We start from the raw sequence: 14,455 nt of genomic DNA on the forward strand, positions 1-14,455 counted from the left end.
TGTTGTTTCAATTTTTTGCATCTGGGTCTTTGCACATGCACCATAGACAATGAGCCCATCGTCACTATGGGGTCTTATATGTGATTTATAAAACTTGAGTATTTTTTTCTCCTTACAACCCCAGGGTGTGGAAAGAAGTCTTTTTAGTATATTTGCTTTTCTATAACATTTTTTTATTGTGTTTGAAATGTGGAGGTGGAAATTAAGTTTTTGGTCAAGCATGAGACCTAGGTAATTAATATTATTATCTTCTGGAATAGTTGTTTTATTTAGAGTTAGTTTTGCATTAACATGGTTTCGCGTCCGGTGAAATTGGATTATTTTTGACTTGGTGGGTGCAATGGGTAAATCTGAATGTTGAGAGAATTTTTCAAACTGGAAAAGTGACTTTTGCAGATTTGACTGTGCTATCTGAAAGGTGTTGCCAGATGACCATAGCACCAGATCATCAGCATATTGTAGATTCGTGTGGGGTAGGTTCATGTCCCAGAGATATAGGGCAAAAAGGAGTCAACTGAGGACTGCTCCCTGAGGTAGGACTTTGTATATTGTCTTTTGTTGTGAAGAGTCTGAACCAACACAAACAATGAAACTTCGCACTTATATGAAGGATTTAATAAAGGATACTAGCTTAGGAGGTACTCCAAGGTTTGCAAGTTTATTTAAAAGGATTTGGTGGTTCACATTGTCATAATCTCCTTCAAAATCTAGGAAAGCTGCCACTAGGATATTATTTTTTTAGAAATGTTCATTTATTGAACTTGTTATAAAAATGAAAGCATCTGTTGAGGAGTGGTATTTCCTGAATCCAGTTTGAGTGTGTGGGATCATGTTATTTTTCTCAACAAACCAGAGGAGTCTGTGATAAATCATTTTCTCCATTATTTTTCCCATCACAGGTGTAATCATTATGGGCCTATAAGACTCAGGGTTATCTTTTGGTTTATTTTTCTTTAGGATTGGTAGGAGGGACGAACATTTCCATATATTGGGGAACCTAGAAGATGCCCAAGCGTGATTATAACAATTTAACAGCTCTTGTTTGTATGAAGGTGTGAGATTCTTTATCCATGTAAGGTGTATATTGTCATAGCTACTGCTAGTTTTGGACCTAATACTCGTATGATGTATTGCATTATTCAATTCCTGGATTGAAAATGGATTAGTTATGTACTCGGATCCTGGGCGTAGTTGGTAACTAGGGTTCATAGGAATTGTGGACAGTTTGCTTTGATTATTTGATGTTAGCTTATTAACAAAAAGAGTTGCAAATAGGTTAGCCTTTTCATTATCATTGTCATAATGGGTATTATTATGTATAAGCTCATACAGGAGTGGGTTGTATGTACAATTTAGTTGCTCTATTTCTAGCTCTTCTTCTTCTTCTAATTCACAGCAGGCGGGCTATTCAGTTGATACTATTTAGCCCTCTTCTTTTTGCTTCACTCTGTGGGTTACAGAGCTTCTGTCTTGGTTGTCTCTTATTTATTAGATATTCTCAGATATCTTTCAGTAGATCTTTTGACTCAAGGAGTTCAAATATAAGATGATATATATCGATTTCTGTGCTCTGTGTGCAGGTATAGTTGGCTAGGCTATTGGCTGATAGTGAGATTTTGTGGTGTTTGAAGAATTTTAACAGTTTACAAAGCAAGGTATGTTGTGCAGACGTCAGCATATTACATTCAAATAGGCAATGGTCAATTGTTTCATCATTCATATTACAATCCCTGCAAAGAGGGGACAGGGGAATTGAACCACTTGAATTAGAAAACTTATATGAGAATGCAAGGAAACTTAGTCCATTTGTTCCAGAACGAATTCTATGATAAATTTTAGAAAGATACTTATTGGGAAAGGGGGAAAGGATTAGAATAATTATTTCTAATTTGACCACGAATCAAAAGTTTTAATTCTTACATGATCACGCCACCTATCACCTTTTTCTTTTAACATTTGTACAATATACCGAGGAAGGATCTGTCTATTTTTGTAAAACTGTCTACTAGTAGATATTGGTACATCGATCTTTACATTCTTTAAGGGCATGCTAATAAAATCCAAGGACACATCGGCGGTAGCGTTAAATTGCTGTAAGTCCTCTTGGATAGAAAGAGATGAAATATAATCTGAAAATGCAACGTAATTTAATCTACCATAATCATATTTGGGAGAACGATTTGGAATATCAGCAAAACCCAAAAAACAGTTTAGTAATATCATCAATACCAAATGATCACCTTTTCCTAGTGGTGGTAAAAACTCAACACAAAGAACATCATCAGGTGATTTTGTAATTACAAGGTCTAAGACTGAAGGGGTTGAATTAGCGCGCAAACGAGTAGGGTTTTGAATATGCTGATGCAAGTAGTGCTCATGTAAAGTTAGTAGGAATTGATTTTCAAACGACTTATCAGAAAATTGCGTAGTACTTGAGCTCCAATCAATAGAGGGTAGGTTAAAGTCATCAACTACTAGAAACTTAAAACTAAATAAAGAGACAGAGGACAAATGCTGCAATATTTTTTGATTATTAAATGTAGACAATTCAATAACACAAGGACTACGATAAATGGCTACAACTCTAAAAGCAATTGATGACCCAGGTAACTTCACATCAACTACTAAGGATTCACTTATAATTGCAGAGATTGGGTCATTAACTTCAATATACTTTAATGAGGTATGAACACAAAAGAAAAATTCCACCACATTTGGTAGCTGACAGTTCTTGGGTAGTGATTCTGTAATAACAATGACATGGGGTTTGAGGGCTGATATTAGGGCTTGAAATTCATCAATTTTGGTAGATAAACAGTCTGCGTTTGTAAATAGATCAGATAAATTACTCCCTTTATTTATACTATGTAGAGGTAGGGAATAGGTTTTTAAAGGGCCATTCTGTTTCTGGGGCAATGGCTCCCCGTTTTAGCACGTTTTTTTGTCACTGTACAACCATTTTTAATTCCTAAATTTTGTTCAAAAGCAGCAACTCTTTTCTTGATTTCTTCTACTAGTTCTTTTCTTTGTAGCCAGTCTTCTTTTGAGGTATCAGCATAGAAACATATTACATATATATTTTTTTTAAATACATTTAAGTACTTCATATAAATGGAAATAGAAAAATATTCCCATTTAAAACTGCTGAAAACTAAGTTCCTAGTAGTATTTGCCACCTAAATGAAATTTCAGGGCAGGGCTGATGATGATTTGCCTTGCTTTTTCCACCTCTGTGCTGGTAAATATGGGAATGTAACACATTAGCTGTATAGAGAAACATTTTAATAAATTCCTACTCCCCCCTACCTCTTTCAACATTTGCCATCATGTGGCATTACTCTTTTTGCAACTGGGAAGCCTAAAATATAGTTATTGATGCTTTTAAATCAATTAGCTTCTCAGGATTTTAATTGATTGTAAAGTTGTAGTTTGGTGCCCTAAACCACCTAAACTGTCACCCAACCACCACTGCTATTTTGGAGTCTGCCCCCCCCCCCTTGGAAAATTTTCTGCCAGCACCCTTGGTCTATACCTATTGGAAGTTTGATAAAACAACATTTTACCTTAATTTTCAGTTATCAGTTTGTTTTTCTCCTGCTTTAGTTCTGAAAATGTAATTACTGTTATTTCAGTAGAATGTTAAACCATATCAATGTTTTTCTTCAAAATTCAGGAAATATGTTTGCATATCTTTAAAATCTTATAAACTGGGATTGAGCAAAGTTGTGAAGCTTAAAAACATTTTGTTGTACTTAATTTAAGCAGAAGATCTATTTTTCAAGTTTTAACTTATATAACAATCATATTTTTAAAGGTCATTAAAGCTCAGGACCCTCTAGAGGGAGAAGGAGTGGAGGTAGGTATTTCAAAACACCTTCCTGGGACATACTCTAGCTTGTAGACCCATCCCTGAAAGTTTAATTTTCCTGACCTAATCCTTTTCCAAGATACCAAACATAGCTAAAGTAGAATTTTACCAAAGTTTAAACTTACCTCTATAGTCAGAATGGTACTGGTGCATAATAACGACACTTCTATATACTAATGAGAGACGAGACCCGCCAGACGGGTTATTTGCAAGAGACCGATATTGAGAAATGGAATGCAAAGCGTAGTTTTCATTGCATTACGACATTTAAACAGTTGTTTTTTGGGATTTAGGCGATGGAAAAAGGTACCTAGGTTAGGTATATAATATATGCTATGCTTTACCCTATGCTTTATGCTATGCTTTATGTTTTTTTGAGTATAGAGGTAGGTTTATTTCTTAGCTACCTGAATGGTCTGTTAATCTAAACCCTACCTGAAGCAGGTAAGGTTTATTATTAACAGACTATTCAGGTAGCTAAGAAATAAACTTACCTCTGCAGTCAAAATTGCATACTGAATCTAAATTTAACATGCATTTGCATTGGAAGTGAACTTTACCCCAACCCCTATATATACCAATTAAGGGTATATATTTGCTTATTAGGGGCTGGGGGTAAATTTCAAACTTACCTCTATTAGTCCAGTAAATCTACAAAACTGTGGGACAAAATTGCAATATAAAAGATAGTTACACCATCTTGTAGAGAAAAAAAATTCTATACAACATATTAAAAGTCCCCAAAAATCCCCTGGGCGGAGCAGGGGAAAAAACAGGGGAAAAGGGGGAAAATTGTAAAAATTCAGGGGCAGATTTATTGTGCGCTCGAACTTCACGTCTGGTCTTTTTCTGCGCCGAGAAATCAAAAAAAAAAAGTTATGTTGGTTTTTCGCTGGACTTAGTTCAATTTCCCCCTTGAGCGGGGGAGGGGGAGGGGAAAAAACAGTATCCTCGAGTGTTGTGCGATATGGCTGGTCAAAATGTTGCCCCCAGGGTTTTTTGACTTGACGAAATAAAAAAACACGGTATTAGATTCGTATCCTACTTTTCTGCAGTGTTTTCACCGTAGGAGAGACAATGCATCGGGCCTTCGGAGTACTTGGGCAGATTTACATCGACTATATAATATGAATTTAAGACAAAACTAAATGTAAAAAATGAAACAAATTAGATAACTTCGGTAATCACAGCAAAAGATAATTACGGTTTTTATTTAATTAAAAAGGATAAGCTACAGGATTTGTAATAACCATTGTCTTCTTCAACGTTATCAATAAAAACATCTTTATTGGAACACGCAATCCCTTGGCAGTCCTTGCAAGCAAGTGTGCAAGGCAATCCATTTTTCGGCAACTACAGCGTGAACTGCCACAGTTAGAACGCGTGCAGCTGCAAGGAATCACATTTAGTAGATGACACAGAGCAGGTCCGATGTCTGTCATGATCAGAGTGAGGCATCTGTTACGTAATCACCAACCCCAGTCTTTTGGGTCGAGTTCTGACGCAGTATTACCTGATAGAAGACTCTATAAGAATGAAATTTCGAAACCGATGGAGTTGGTTGAAGTCTCTCTGGGTTCACAAAAGTTGATGTCTTTGAGCTCTTCAGTTTTTCAAGACATCCACTGTACCCAGCTTTACTGAGCTTTACTGTAGGTTTAGCTTTACAGCTTTACTTTACCCTCCCCTTTTTTAGTCTTGTAGAAACACAGCAAAACATTTTCACCGGCTTGCTGGACTTCTTCCTTAATAGAGGGCGGATTAAGGAATACTTCACAGTTATTCCTAAATCTTCATGGCTTTTCAGGAATGGCAGGACAGCCTGCTTTCCTATCCCAAACAAACGGGACATCGTGTCGCAACCAAAAAGAGCGTGGCCAACAAGAATATAGTGACAAACCTACTGTGCTGTCGTCCTTTATCGGAGATAAAACGTAAGGTCGTGTATGTACAAGAAAGATCGGAGGGATTATAGTCGATCATAGGCAGAAAAAGAATCGACAAAGCTTGTTTGTGTGACCCATGGTGAATTGCTTGCATAAATCCACTCCATCCGACCCGTTTCGTGACATGTATCCCGCTTGCATGCCTTAGTAGGTCAATGCCATCGATCTTGTCGTCGAAGGTGATGGTCGGGATGGGTTTGTACGCAAGACTGTTCTCCTGTTGGCTTCTGTTGTAGAAGAAAAAAGGCACTTGTCCAATTTGCTGGAGTACTTCAAGGTTTACAACTGCTCTTAGGATTATAATTGGAAATTTGGGTAGCCTTTTTGTGGCAACAGCTACGTAGCATGCCCTTCCCATGGAAAGTATCTTTTCCGTCAATAGCGCAAATGTCGTGGTCAACATTGTCACCAATGAACTGGATGAAAGTTCCAGGAGTAATCCCTGGAAATTTTGTACCATGAGTAACTGCGGTAGAACGCTCGAATCGAAGCACTTCAGAGTAACAAGTACAAAAACCTAGCCTATTGAGCTGGGGGATGAGAAAACGTGAACCAGATTGTTGGTGTAGCTGGACTCCAAGGTATACTTGTAAAGGAGCAAGCAAAGGTCGGGGACGGCAAGCCTGCATTATTCCTTGACCCGTTGAACCTACCAGTAGGTCCTTGTCTGATCCCATGATTAGCAGTGAAAGAAAGAGCCTCACAGATTGTGGTAAGAAATTCATAACTTTTTCCTTTTCTACTATACTGCTCAGGCTCGGGTAGTCAGAATCTGTACACTGCACTAACATAATGTCATTCTTAATTACTTTGTTCACTGTCTCTATCATGAACATCAGCTGGTCTTCTTCACTCGGCTGTGCAGTTCTGTAAAAATCATGAAGGATCTCATGTGCTGTTTGTTGGAAAGTCACAACACCAATCTGTTGGCCTATGTCAGTTATAACAATGCAGTCACCGTCGGTTTCATTAAGGAGTGATTTTATATGCTTTGTGGTGTACGGCGACAAGTCTGGTCCAAGAAAAAGCCTCATCTTCTCTACTATATCTTTCTCTGTAAACTGTTCATCTTCGAGTTCTTCGAAATAATTAACAGTTTAATGAATGCATCTCGATCTGTACTCTCCTGTGGCCTTCCAGCAGCGTTCATCGAATATGTTGCACTAGAGTACCGCTTTGGAATCTCTCTTAGAATTTTGCAGTTAGAGTAGCATATCTTATGACTGCATCAGCTGCATGCAAATCCGAGCTTATAGATTTCATACTGCCGCGAAAACCATTAGCCCAATCGTCATTTTTCCTAGAATCACAGTACTGAAGAATCGATTTTTTCACTTCAATTGTGGTCACTTCTTGGCACTCGTCATTTTTGGCTTTGTTCGTCTCAAAAGGAAGGACTAGCTTGGTATTGCAAAGTATATGTTTGACTTCACCTCGTATGAGTCTTAACTAGATCAACTAGATCTGTTTAGAGAAACTTCAGTATCATTAGAATCGTCATTCTTTCTTTTAACGAGACAAGCTATGGACACCAGACGGCAGGAGTTTTTTGTGCATTGGCTGTGTACTATTTCATCGTCTTCAACTGTTATCTGTTCAGCCCGTACCACATTGGCGTCGTCGATCCGAAGAGCTTCTTTTTTTATGATTCTGACACTTTCACCACCAGTACAGATGCTTCGGCTACAGAGCTTGCAACGTTCATATACTTCCTAAATAAATAAGGTGTCATATGAAAACTGCAAACAAAAATTTATTTGGTCAGAACGAGAAGCTTTTTTGTACAAGCCACATTGTAGTCACACTTGTGGCTAAACCCAAACCTAAGCCCTGTTTCTGACATGAAAACAACCCACAAAGCGATTTGTCCATAAGATTTGTGAGTTTGACACCTCTAATCAGCCTCAAACCAGTAGGCACAGTTAAAAAATTTTTACCAATTAAGTGGCGCTCAGACATATGACGTAAAGTGAGGAAGCAAAGGACCTTCAGTTAAGGTTTACCGCTCGTTCACACGTAAAAATAGAATTTAGGAACTATACAGCCAGCGTCTTAAATATGAAGCGTCGCACTTTCCAAGTAACACACATTATTTCCTTCTATTTCTGCTCTGCCTACCAATATAAAACATTTGAAAACAGCTTGAGCTATAAAGAAAGCTCCAAATTTTCACTAAAATTTTAATTCACTTTACGGCCTTAACGACCTCTTTAGCTCAGTGCGGGATTGTGCTTTAAACCTTGTGACCGGTCGTAAAGTGGACTTAAAGTACTTTGCGACCTGTGTGTGAGGGCTGCTTTAGAGAAAGCCTTGAAGAAATGGGTTAGCGCTAACTTCAAAAACTAGGTCACTAATCAGACGTTGTATTCGTATCTAAGACATTGGGTTTAGCAGCCATAAGTGTGACTATAATGTACCTCGGGCGTTAGAACATTAGCCATCTCATGGTAAAATGCAAATCATCGTCATAATGACGAGAATCTTAGTATCATCTACCAAAAGCATTGTACTTTTTTCACCTCATGCCGCTAGACGTCATTGCAAAATTAGGTAAAGGAAAAACCCCTTACTGGCTTTGTCTGCGTGTTTGGAACTTTCTTCCCATAAGCCTTCCCTTTTCTTGCTTTAAACCTTCACTTTCTTCCGGAAGTTCTTATTGATAATTATAAAAACAAAACTGTCTTACCCTTATGATCAGCAAATGCGTCCAATGGTTATGTTAAAACCTTGACTAAGTGGCAGCATGTGTATACACTTAGACTTACGGCACATTCACACATAGCGGAACTCCGAGCGGATTATGAAAACCGAGTGAATTTTCCGACCGATTTTCACAATCCACTCGGATTTCCACTATGTAGAAATGCTTGAATCTCCAGCAAACAGGAAAAGAGAAGCACGAGGAAATATGATATTGAACTCTCGTCAAAACGATGTTAGAGGGTTTTAAAGCAGAGTTGATAGACCTTTGTTTTCTCTCCGAATTTTGTAGAGCCGTCTGATTATCTTTTTCCTTAAGATGATATCTTGATCTCCCCCTCTTTTTTCCTTGTAACTGGAAAACGGGAGGAAAGGCTAATGACAGTGCAATCAAAGTAACATATTCATTCTTCTCGCACTGGGAAACCCCAGAAAATAAGTCTTGCAGACAATTATACATGATCTTTATTTCTCCCCTATTTTCCCCTTGGAAGTGGGGAAACGGGGGAACCAATTATTACACAGCAATTAAAATAAAGCATATTCGATCTTCTTGGACCCAAGAGCATCAGGAATGCCATTATCAGCATAAAAAACTACCGGTCGTAGATTTTCGAGTTTTCCCCTGGATTTTCCCCTTTCCCCCATTTTTCCCCTTGCTCCGCCAAGGGGATTCTCGGGGACTTTTGGTATGTTGTACAGAATTTTGTTCTCTACAAAACGGCGTAAAAATCATTTACATTGCAATTTTGTCCCAGATTGTCGATTTTTTCCGTAGATTTACTGGACTATATAGTCAGAATTTCATCCTGAATCTACCTTTAACATTCATTTTCATCAGAAATGAACTTCACCCCTCCCCCTAATTTGCAAATATATACCCTGAATTAGTATATATAGGAGTTGGGGTTAAGTTCATTTCCAATACAAATGCATGTTCAATTTGGATTCAGGATGCAATTCTGACTACAAAGGTAAGTTTATTTCTTAGCTACCTAAATGGGATAAAAGACCAGTATTCGATTGAGCAAAATTATGTAAAACTAAAACCCTCACATCTTGTTACCAAAGAGGAATTGAGAAGAATCGTATATATCAATAAATAGCTAAGAATCTAAACTATGCATCAATATAGTTATTACTAAAATTATTCTAGACTAAACGCTTGTCATTATTAGTTTATTGACTTACCTCCAAGAACCTCTCTTTGGGAATACCAATTATCCTATGTTTATGTATATATCCTTTCAGTGTTTCAGGTTTTTTTTTACATATTAACAGAAAGTTGATTGTCTGCTGATTCTAAAAATATAACTTTAATCACATAAATAACAAATAAATACATAAGTTCTATAAACCACAAATATTAAATATAATTTTTCCTTTTCAATTGCTTGTCAAAGCTGAGACCCCATTTCGAATTTATGACGACAAATTGCTCCCACTGGGATGAACCAAGAGGGTAGTTGGCTGTGTCCACCCCCTGGGGGTGGTTGGCTCAGTCCACCCCAAAGACGAATAAGATATAAGAATTGTCTTTATCTGTTCTGTAACTACAGTTACTACAGGAGCAGGGTTGCCATCGAGGTTACGTTCGTACCATTTTTGGTAAGTTTTACGTTACGGTCCTAAAAACTTTACATTTTTGTTATTGTGGTGATGCTTTCTAATTAAGTCAATTTGGAATTTAGTAAACATATTAAGACGCAAATACAAAAGTTTAGAAATACCACTTTTTATTAAGATAAGGAACATATTCTGGCAAGTTTATGCTTAACAGGAAATTGAGAAATTACCACTTCCTAGCAATGTACGTCAGTGGGTCCCGATAAGTTATTTTTAAGGAGTGGTTGATAAAACGTATAAAAAATACATTTTATGGGAAGGGGCAGACAGATACTAACTTTATGCCGGACTGACCTCTGGTCCGTTGATTTAGAAATACCTTGGAATATTGTCGGATTATTGTAAGTGTCTAAGTATCTTATTATATATTATTGTAGTTTTCTGAGACTTGTGATCTACATAGGACCACCAGTCCCAGCAGAATATATATATATATTATTAAACCATGCACTGGTATACGTTAACTGAATAAGACTATTTTATTATATCCAACCTCTCTACAACCTATATTTAGTCTCTCGAATATTCCCAGCCAGTACGCTTCATTAGTCAGGTCATAGTCTAAGTCGCGCTACCAAAGATTAATTACGTTAGAGTCATAATTTATCTCCCCTAAAAAGGGAGAATAAAGGTAACAACCATAACATCATCCTTAATACCATAAAAACAAATTTACCACAACTGGTGGCAGCGGTGGGATTCGAACCCACGCCTCCGAAGAGATTGGTGAGACAAAGTTGTAAAACAAAAATAAGAAAAAGAAGCGAAAAATAAATGTATATAGTCGTATATAGAAAATGTATAAAGTGGTAATAAATGTTATTGAGAAAATATATACAGTTATAAAGCTATTTTGAAAATTGTTAATAAATACGGAATTGTTATTGCAAAAAAAAATGTAAATATAGACATGTACATAGCAAAGTCATGTTATATGAACTATTGCCAAGCCCGTATATAGAGGCTAATCACAGTTCTCAGTTATAGTGTATAAATCTATTTGTGAGAGTTGAATTTCTTTTTGTAAATATTTTAATCGTAGTTAAGACCCATCAGATAAAAGTCTTGACGGAATTATTTAAAAGTTATAAAAAGATCAAAAATTGCAGTGACTAAATACATTGTAAGGGTACATTATTATTGTTTGTGTATAAACAATTAAGTCATGCAAAAACATAACTTAAGTCATTTTAAATATCAATGTAAATATAGTGACTTAATATGTTGATTATTTTTTTTTATTTTGCTTTTTGTATCATTCAAGAAGTATTCAACATTAATACTTTATAAGCAATTATCAAAATAATAATTGCAATTAATTCTAATTCTTGTTTATACCGTGTTTAATTTTTTTTATGCTTTAAGTTTTAACAAGTAGTTAAATGCTCTATCTAAGTTTTGTGACCTCACAATACTCGTGTAAATTATTACATAATGCTTGTGTATATACTATGTTTTTTCATTTTTAGAAATAACTAAGTTTTAACTAGTGATTTAATGTTATATATAAATGTTTGACTTCGAGTCAACGTATAAATATTTTTATTGTGAAATAATCCGTTAAGTATTAAGTTTGAAAAGGATAATGAAACAAACCGCCAGCAAGAAACATAATGTTTCTATTTAAGCGGCACAACATGTTTTGAGTAAAAAGAGAGAAAAGTAATTAAAAGTAATTAAACTTTACAAAATTGAGCATTTCTTTTTACTATATATGTAACACTCTCTGCTTTATGTGTATTCTACTGTGAATATTTATTTTAGATACAGCCTTAGTGATTTTTTGGAAATCAAATTTTTCGTAACATCCTTTCGCATCCATTTTTTCATTTCTTGAGCCTTTTTTAGAAAGTAACAGATTTCGAAGTCAGTTCAATAATATCCTGATACTAACAGTTCATACCATCAGAAACCAAACCAAAACTGGTCAACTAATATTTTGGAAACTGTACGCATTATTGCAGACTTTGCTACCATTTCATCATAAAGTGAGATAAAATCAGAACTCAAATTAGGCCTAGAAAATATCAAAGAAAGTGCTAAGTAGCCTAGATGGCTTTATATTATTGAAAGAATGTGAAAATGCTTTATGTTGGAAAAACATGTGAAAATGTTTTGTATTTAAAAAGCAAAATCGTTACTTATAATTTATCCAAGGCATTTCTAACCCCGAAAAGTAAATAAATCAACCACATCACCCAGATAAATTAAATTATTAATGGGAATTAAATTTAAAGTCAAATAATTAATAAACGTTTCGAATATAACTTTTAATCTAATTTAAAGCAGAACCACTAATATAATGCTTAAGCCATCGGGGGGCAAGCTAAAACAGAAGATGCATATGAGAATGAGGGCGAAGAGAATTATAGTCTTAGAGACAGAGAAAAAGAGAAACAAGGATAAATTTCAAAATTGATATCCTTGGACAAAAAAAAGGACATGGCATATATTTTGACCATAAACATGACCCAAAGGAAACCCATTGAGGGTATATGCAAAGAATAACCCTAAGATGGCAGTATGTAACTATGTACAAAATTAAGTTGTTTTAAAAGTAAAATATTGAGAGTTGGAACAACTCTTCTTAAAATAGGGAGTATTGTGGTGACACTTTCTAATTAAGTCAATTTGGAATTTAGTGAAAATATTAAGACGCATATACAAAAGTATAGAAAAACCCCTTTATATTAAGATAAGGAACATATCCTGGCAAGTTTATGCTTAACAGGAAATTGAGAAATTACCGATTCCTAGCAATGTACGTCAGTGGGTCCCGATAAGTTATTTTTAAGGAGTGGTTGATAAAACGTATAAAAAATACATTTTATGGGAAGGGGCAGACAGATACTAATGTTATTCCGGACTGACCTCTCGTCCGTTGATTTAGAAATACCTTGGAATATTGTCGGATTATTGTAAGTGTCTAAGTATCTTATTATATATTATTGTAGTTTTCTGAGACTTGTGGTCTACCTGGGACAGCCAGTCCCAGCAGAATATATATCTATCATTAAACCCTGTACTAGTGTATGTTAACTGAACAAAAGTATTGTATTATAGCCAACCTCTCTACAATCTACATTTAGTCCCTCGAATATACCCAGCTGGTACGCCTCATTAGTCAGATCATAGTCTAAGGCACGCTACCAAAGTTTAATTACCTTAGGGCCATAGTTTGTCTCCCCTATAAAGGGAGAATAAAGGCAACAACCACAATATCATCCTAAATACCATAAAAACAAATTTACCACATTAAGTTTTTGAATTTATGTTACAATTATGTTACGCTTTTAAATAATGAGGAAGTTTCACATTTTTTTAGTAATCTTTTTTTTCCCGTGAAAAAATCCGCTGTTCCCATTTTAATTACACTGACATGAGTATCGACATTTTTCACACCGCGGTCATTTAATCTTATCAAACAATCACTCAGTTGTTAGAATGAGAAAATACCCACTTCGCTTACTCGCATAGTAAGTTACGAATACATTCTTTCTCATGAGCATACGATTATCATTTGTTTAGTGACCAGTAACAATAGTCAGTTAGTCACCTCACCAACTTTTAATTTTATCAGTTGACTTTGAATCTTGTTCCGTCAACAGTCGTACTAAAATTATATGGAGAAGGAGCTAGTTTCATTAGTTAATGCTAATGAAATAAACAAAATATGGTGAAAATATAAAAGTTTAGAACCAAATTTTGGCTATATATTTGCACATTAGGGTAGGGGGGGGGGGGTTGTGTAAAGCATAGTATATATTAAATACGTAACCTAATCTAGGTACTATTTCCCCCCTAAATTCCAAAAAAACGATAGTTTAAATGTTGTAAACGAAATGACAAACCACGCTTTGCAATCCAATTTTCTACTGACTGATACCCGTTTGCCTAGTTTCCTTTAGCATCTATCTTGCGTGTACATCAGCTAATTGACAAGTACCGATGATATATGTATTATTCTTTCAGTAACAGCCCCACCCCCCTTCTGATTGGTTTGACATAATATCAGGTTATATACAAAAGTTGCTCTTTTTATACGGGATTATGAACAGATGGTATTGACAAAATAAATGAAACTGTAAAAATGAGCCATTTTTTGGTTATATCTAAGAATTGAGGAGGGTGAGTTAGTTAAGCCTGAATTTTCGATTTTATGCTAAATTTTTTCCAAATATCGTGCTCACTTTTTTGACATTATGCCTCCTTCCCCATCTGAGGTCCCATATATAACTGCATAAATATATTTGATCGTTGTGTCGAATCTTGTGATGACATTAACTATTGTTACATTCTTTCGTGTTCTTTCATG

At 35.6% G+C, this 14,455-nt stretch overlaps 1 protein-coding gene across 10 annotated transcripts in view; it reads right to left on the reverse strand.

Annotated features, from left to right (window-relative positions):
* Positions 1-14,455, reverse strand: part of LOC148942121 (G patch domain and ankyrin repeat-containing protein 1 homolog) — a 41,651-nt gene that overhangs the window by 13,006 nt on the left and 14,190 nt on the right. For 7 of the 10 annotated variants that reach the window (XM_089102971.1, XM_089102972.1, XM_089102973.1 and 4 more), the window contains one exon: positions 9,706-9,816. The exons of the other annotated variants lie outside the window; for them this stretch is intronic. The gene's annotated coding sequence lies outside the window, so the exon portion shown is untranslated. The remainder of the gene's footprint in view (positions 1-9,705; positions 9,817-14,455) is intronic. 10 annotated transcript variants of the gene reach the window in all.

This window comes from Artemia sp. Qi Xiang Cuo, chromosome 17 (assembly GCF_049724085.1).
Source record: "Artemia sp. Qi Xiang Cuo chromosome 17, ASM4972408v1, whole genome shotgun sequence".
NCBI lineage: Eukaryota > Metazoa > Arthropoda > Branchiopoda > Anostraca > Artemiidae > Artemia > Artemia sp. Qi Xiang Cuo.